The sequence below is a fragment of the Pollicipes pollicipes genome, unplaced genomic scaffold (genome assembly GCF_011947565.3).
Source record: "Pollicipes pollicipes isolate AB1234 unplaced genomic scaffold, Ppol_2.1 Scaffold_4881;HRSCAF=5763_pilon_pilon_pilon, whole genome shotgun sequence".
NCBI lineage: Eukaryota > Metazoa > Arthropoda > Thecostraca > Pollicipedomorpha > Pollicipedidae > Pollicipes > Pollicipes pollicipes.
In genome coordinates this window covers 9,538,328-9,544,327 of record NW_023596576.1, presented here as the reverse complement: position 1 = coordinate 9,544,327, position 6,000 = coordinate 9,538,328, and the positions used below count along the sequence as shown (strand labels likewise).

Genomic DNA, 6,000 nt, shown 5'->3' with positions numbered 1-6,000 from the left:
GAAAACTAAACATATGCTTCTCGTTCTAAAAAAGAGCTTTTAAATGATTTTGGGCGAAACTAGTAACAGCTCTAACAACTGAGGCTGTGGACAACGATCATGCGCCACATCACGTGACATCTTCACCTCAACTAGGCAATGGGGATCTACTCCCCATCACTTCCATCCATTGGGCTCGAAAGCAGGAATTCCATTTCACAAGACGAGTTGTAATTGACAGGTGAGATTCATGTGAAAAAGTGCAAACCTGCTCAACCATTTTCTACTCGCTGTCGGAGCATAAACATGTCGCCCCATGAAGCCTTCTACATGCTTTGTCGAAGTTGGTCTCGGCGGGTCAGCTCAGAACGGCGTTAAAGAACGTTTGCAACGTTTTAGACTTAACCCGCTACCAAGTGCATGAATCCTCTCGGCGACTTTCGTAGCTAATGCTCTCTTTCGTCCGTCAAAGGCACGTTCTATGAACTGGCACTATGTCACGTCACAGTGGCACTGGGGCTCAAATGAGAGATTGACAGGAAAGGGTTGTTTTAGCGCCCCGTGGGCACGCAAAATTCTTTGCATTGCATTTTTCAATCCACTTGCTTTTCCACGTCCACCTCGTTATTTATCGACAACGTGTATTCACATGCATAATGATGCGTGCAAAAGCTTGATCAACAGAGGCAAGTGCCCTTCTTGACCTCCTTTGAATACGCCCCCATAACTAAGCGTCTTGCGAATTTTCCTTCCAGATAGGATCTTAACTCACAAAGTTTCCTTTTAAAGATATTGGAAAGATAAAATGCTTCTGTCAGAGATGGTTGCTTTCAAACAGGGGTGGAACTTTGTCTTTTTCATAGGGGGGTTTAAGTCATGACTTTACCCATCCAACTATTACCCATGTATTACCCAATCGCATTTCTTCACGGACATCGCCCATCTCACTCTGACCATAATTTGGGCTTATTGTAAAAGAGAAAGGAAAAAGCGTGCCCACGAATGATGCCGTTTCGAGGCCGTTCCAGTGGCTTTAGGAAAGCAGCGATTTCGAGTACCTTTTCAGTTCTTCCCGGAAGTATCAACCAATGGGACTAGAGAGCTTACTGAATTAAATGGTGTGATGGCAGTGCTCCAGGACTGTCGAAGTCTTATTATCCCATTCATCTGCTTATAATCGGACAATGTTTTGCGGACAGGGGTGGATCCAGAGAAGAGAGGGATGGGTCATGCCATCCCCTCACTTGGACCATTCATGAAGTTTTGATGTCCGTTCGTGGCACCAAAATGTCATGGTGAAGAGACACAAAACCTTTGCTTCGGAACCACATAGCGTTTATTTCGAAGAGGTACCAACTTCCAGGACCACCGCAAAAGGTCCCTTATCTTCATATGCATTATCAGTGCGTGCCTATCTGACGAAATTCTGGTTTGGCCCATTCGGGAATGCAGCACCAAGACTATCATTTCGGGCACCATGACCTATGTTTTAAAGAGGCACCCAATGGCAGCGGGCACCACAAAGGGTCCCAAATCTTCATCCTTAATGGACAACGAATAGAAACCTTTCTTTCAAAAAATAATTACTTTTATTTTCAAGAGGAGCTTTTGTGCCTATCATCTTGACGAAATTTCTGATTGGCTTGATTTCCGCCATTCGGCCAAGTGGCACTGAAATCCTTCACTTCGTTTAACCACTAACTGTGCGGTTCAACTCCCCGCCGTGCCGCCCTTCCTGACTGGGTGATAGGCAGCCGTCACCATACTGTCTCGGTAGCGTTGTAAAGCCCCAGAGATATACAGCAATTTGCTGAAAGGTCAGCGACCTGAAAAATGCAGTCTTTCTGGTGTCGTTGTGCTTAATTTGGCGTACTTAAGTTGATAAGTATCTGTAAAAAAGATGAAAGTGCATCGTGTGCATGCGTACCTACCTGCACCTCTGTTAAGTCTTCCGTGATGCGCGGATGACGAAAGTTTCCCGATTAGAATATGAGGGATTGAAAATGAAGTGACCGAAATCAGAGGAAATTTTTACATGAGGGAGATAGCAAGTTCCAGGGAGCAACACAGTAAAGACTGGTCCCTCCCCTGACGAAATCCTGCAACCACCCCTAGAAGTACGCCTAAAACACAAGAGCGTTTTCTGGAGGCGGGGGGGGGGCGCTTACACTGTACTTATGGGGCATTCATGGCTCGACCAGTGACCCGCGCACTGCGAGGCCGATTGCAGCGTCGTGCTTGAGTTTCATCTCCATTCACAGTTGTCTCCACGCTGTGTTTGTGCCTCGTTTCACTTGCACAGTATAGGAGCTCGCCGTAACAAATGATTTAGTACATATGCTTGTCATGTCTTAGGGACATATGCGGTTATAAACTTGAATTTGAAACGCATTTTCATGATGCCAAAGCTTTTTTTAAAACGATTAAGATATCTTCGCTTCGAAGAGCTGATAGGGAATTGGGGGCCCAGCCCAATATTGCGGGACCTCAGCCCAATGTTACGGGGGACCAGCCCAACATTGAGACGGAAGGGCAAGCTTAACATGGGGAACAGGTCCCCACAGAGATACGATGTTTTATCCTTTGTTTTGAAGGAATAAAATGCAGCTAGCTCCCTCTACATTTCGGTACCTTAGCAGACACCAATGAAAGGTGGTCGTTTTAAGCGAGATATATACACTCATAAGCGCTCATCAGCCTCACGTTTTATGTATGGACGTCCCTAAACTTTACCACTTAGACCAGACCTGTGCCAGAGCTCCAAGAAAGCACCCAGTCCCCGAATGATCATTCGACGACATTAGAAAACTGTCCTGGATCTTAAAGGATCTTTTGGCAACATTCCAGAAAGCATCCGAGACCCTGGAAGATTCATCAGCATAATGTATCAATAGAGCCTAAATTCCAGAACACCTTTGGGCAGACTGCTAGAATAGATCTGGCTTCCTGGAAGGTTGAAGATCTAGGACTCAGATTTTACCCCTGGTCCCTCCGTTGGTTATGGGTGGGAACAGACTTGTTTTGACAGAATAAATGCGCGGTGCACAATAACGCTACTCAGGAAACACGAATGAAGTGTTTAATGAGCCCTGCGGTATGCCAAGAGCACGCTTATATTGACCGCTCAAGATCAGCTGGAAATGTCCACGAGTTACGAGGCATTGCAGACAACAGGTAAATTTGAACGTCCGTATTTAGATTGCATTTGATGGATAAGTTGGTATAGCTTGCTTCAACTGTCACCATTCCATCAGGTTTCTTTCCTCAGCTGTGTTCTCTGTGTAATCCGTGAGCTTCGTCCAGGAAAATGAATCAAAGGTGACGTGCGTTGCCTGGACGGATGTAAGATCATGGGTGCGTTCGGCCGGCAGATAATCTCGGGAAATTATCCGGAATGTTGGAAAATTTTCCGGAATGGCGTTCGGCACTGCTGTCATGGAAAATTAATCCGACAATTTTCCGTAGCGAGGGAGAATCGCGGAGAATTTTCAGAGCATGGTCAAAACGGATAATCTGTTTTTCGCTATGCATAGCTATGACTGTTGGCTGTGGATGGCGCATGGGAGACTAATCTGGGGGATAATTTCCGGACCGGCCCAGTAAAAATGAAGCATCTGCGCGAATGATTATCGGAGAGGTAATTATTCGTTGAATAATTTTCCTTTAGCCGAGCGCGCCCGATGGTTTAGCATATGCGGCATTATGGGCTAAAGCGATCCTCCAATAAAAAACAGGGTCCCTTTAGATACGAGATCCGGACAGTTTAACTGAAAGGGGCCACTTTGATCCGATTTCACTTACTCCTAGGAAAATTCCTGGCTACATCGCTGTTTTAAAAGCAAGACATATGCCTATCATCCATCAGTTTAACTGAAAGGCCTCAACCAATCAATGAAAAGATTCGCATGACAATGATGCTTGTAGTGATCAGTTCAAACACACTCAAATCAATTGGCAATGATGAATGTCGCTAATGGGCGTACTCATAGATATCTAACACCATTGCATCCGAAACGACTATGCCTGGAGGGTGTTCGGCCAAAGAGGGTCATTGTACAATGCATTAAACTAAACCCACGTGTACAAGCGGACGGGGTATCGCTTAAGACAACATCTCTGACATGAACCAATGAAGTTCCAGTCACTCGTTCTCACCGGTGAATGACGCGGCGGGGGTCGGGAGCTGTGACTGGTGCAGCCATTCTCAGTTACTTAAGTCTGTCATAGCCATACATGGCCATACATAACATAGCGATAACCATAACATAGTCATAGCCATGGCATAGCCATAGCCATAACATAACATAACCATAGTTACTTTAGTTAAGCCAGTTAATTAACGAATGCGAGGTCACTATGTTATGCGCGAATTACCTCTGTTTCAGCACGAATGTATGCCGTGATAGTCTAGTGGTTAGGACCCTGCGTTGTGGCCGCAGTAACCCCGGTTCGAATCCGGGTCACGGCAGCTCCGAGTTTTGAAGTGTTGTGGGCGACGTGTTAATGAGGCCGAACGATGGATACCAATGGCGGGGCAGGCAGTTCGCTGTCTCTAGCGGGAAGAAACTGCTTCTGATTGCATAGTTGGGCCAGGCTTTATAATCTGGACAGGTCTGCACAATTGGGTCACAATTTCAATTGATGGGATAGAAAGAAAACGTTATGGACGTTTTGGTGGTATTTATTGCCACAACCTCTAGAGTATTGCCCGAACATGAAATACAAATACGGAAAAATAATATTACTAGGTTACATGAGAATGAACCACGAGAAACAGAACAATATTGTTTCTCGTTCTAAAAAATAAAAAAGAGCTTTAAAATGATGTTGGGCGAAACCAGTAACAACTATACCAACTGAGGCTGTGGACAACAATCATGCGCCAAATCATGTGACATCTTCACGTCAACTAGACAATGGGCATCTGCTTCCCATCACTCCCATCCATTAGGCTAGAAAGCAATAATTTTATTGCACAAGACGAGCTTTAATTGACAGGTGAGATTCATGTGAAAAAGTGCAAACCTGCTCAACCATTTTCTACTCGCTGTCGGAGCATCAATATGTCGCCCCATGAAGCCATCTACATGCTTTGTCGAAGTTGGTCTCGGCGGTGTCAGCTCAGAACGGCGTCAAGAACGGCTGCAACATTTTAGACTTAACCCGCTACCAAGTTCATGAATCCTCTCGGCGACTTTGATAGCAAATGCTTTCTTTCGTCCGTCAAAGGCGCAGTCTATGAACTGGCACTATGTCACAACGTCACAGAGTCACTGGGGCTCAAATGAAAGATTGAAAGGAAAGCGTTGTTTTAGCACCCCGTAAGCGCGCAAATTTCATTGCGTTACGTCGTTGCGTTGTATGTTTTCAATACATTTGCTTTTCCACGTCCACCTCGTTATTTATCGACGATGCATGCAAAAACTTAATCAACGGAGACAGGTGGCCTTCTTGCCATCCTTTGAATACGCTCCCATAACTTAACGTCTTGCAAATTTTCCTTCCGGATAGGATCTCAGCTAACAAAGTTTTGTTTTAAAGATATCGGAAAGACAAATGTTTCTGTCAAATATGGTTGCTTTCAAACAGGGGGCACTTTGTCTCTTTTATAGAGGGGCTTAATTCATGACTTCACCCATCCCACTATTACCCATCCAGAAGCATTTCTGTACGGATATCGCCCGTCTTTGGCCATAATTTGGACTCATTGTAGGAGAAAAAGGCATTAAGCTCCTGTTTTTTTGGCAGCGTGAGTTCAAAGTTTTATGATGAGCTAACGATCTTCAAAACGCTATGGCGTATTAGCTCAACGACATTCTAGTGCTAAAAAACGATTATATTGACGGTGCTCACTATTTCGAGCTGTGCCCACCCAAACAACTCGTCTCACGTTCCATACCTTTAGAATACGTAATGAAACGACTTAGGTCCTGTTTTGGTTGGAGGACGAAATATTGGTGGGAGAAATATGGCCACTATTTGTCCACAGCACCTTCCTGTCATAGTGGACATCGTACGTGC

The 6,000-nt window shown here is 45.0% G+C and overlaps 1 non-coding gene across 1 annotated transcript; it reads left to right on the top strand.

The window, feature by feature from the left end:
• The first annotated feature begins 4,375 nt into the window (after nucleotides 1-4,375).
• TRNAH-GUG (transfer RNA histidin (anticodon GUG)) lies at nucleotides 4,376-4,447 on the top strand. Its single transcript has one exon. It is a non-coding gene; the product is annotated as a tRNA-His (tRNA).
• The last annotated feature ends 1,553 nt before the right edge of the window (nucleotides 4,448-6,000 follow it).